Below are 1381 nucleotides of genomic sequence, written 5' to 3'. Positions count from 1 at the left end.
CTTACAGGAAATGCCTCCTGAGGTATTTCCCAGGAGAATGAGAGCTGATGGGGAGGGACTGCATAGTTTGTAATGCTCCATGAATGTGTGCGGGGAGGCGGGGGTGGGGGGGTGGGGAGGCGGGAAGGAGGAAGGGAAGGAGGGGACTGGCTGCCGTTTTTGTATTTTTAAAGGCAAATCACTACTCTTTCATTTTCCGAAAATGTCTCTTATATATCTTACATTCAAAATTACTTGTAAGGGTTGTTTAAAGACAGAGGAGATGTCATCCCCAAAATTTCACAACTTGTCAAATCTTGTATGCAGAGAGAAAATAAAGATCAGACCACAGAGTACCAGATGGCAAATACAGTATTCCTCATATTTCTTCATAGTTTTAAAAAATCTTTTGACCTTCCAAGACAGTCTGTATGACTGAGATGTGGTGCACTCTCGTCTTCTAAACACTTATATTTATTTAACACTTTGAGTAGTCGTTTGCAGGACTGAACCTGTGACGTGAAAGAGATCAAAATATCTTAATCTGGTTTAGAGTACATTTTCCTCATGTAATATATCCCTTTCAGCACATCTCCAGAGAGGGCTTTATAGGACAGATATTTCTCAAAGTGACAGAACTGTGAAAGTACATGTACTCCTTGGTACATGCTTACCTTGGAATGGTCTCTCAAGAGGATTCTTTCTCAACACAGACTTCTCCATAGACACAAAATTTCTCTACTGTGCAGATAGAAAACTTTCTAAAGAAAACTTCCTACACAACAACTAAAACCTACAAATGGGGGTAGAAAGAGAATGCATTTGGGCCCCTGTTGCTTTTCCTGCCTTCTCTATGATAACTGCTCCTAGAAGCCCCACCATCCCAGCCCACTCCCTGGGTAGACCCCACTCTAGGCAGCACCATTAATGGACCGCAGCAGGAGCTCGGGCCAGTCTCTGAGGGCTGTTACACACCACTCTGCTCTCTCTGGTATGGCAAAAATCCCCATGAGAGGAGCCTTAAAAGTCTTGGAGTGGGAAACAGAGCGCTCAGGTGCCCTGGTGTGCAGGAAGAGCGGCCTTCCAGAACACACGTGCCCGGCTGTCCCGGCTCCTGTCACTTCTTGGCTCTCCCACCGCGTTTGTCCAGAAAATCGATCTCGTAGCGTCACTTTCTGGGTCGCTCTTTTTCCGTACTAGCTCCGGGCTCCCGGGTAGCGCCCACCGTGGTCATCGCGGCCATTGCGAGCTGGGGCAGGGGCAGCTCCGGGGCGGCCTCAGAACCCCTTCATGTGCCCGAAGGGGGGTCCCGCGGGGCTCCGAGGCTCGGCCGTCCGGCCGCCAGAGCCGCGCTCGGGGCGGGGGCGCCGCGGCCCCGCCCGGCCCGGCCCCGCCCGGCCCC

Source organism: Corvus kubaryi, unplaced genomic scaffold, assembly GCF_017639235.1.
Source record: "Corvus kubaryi isolate FWS band 111438036 unplaced genomic scaffold, C.kubaryi_AGA036_p1.0 37322, whole genome shotgun sequence".
NCBI lineage: Eukaryota > Metazoa > Chordata > Aves > Passeriformes > Corvidae > Corvus > Corvus kubaryi.
Note: the sequence above shows the minus strand (reverse complement) of the source record.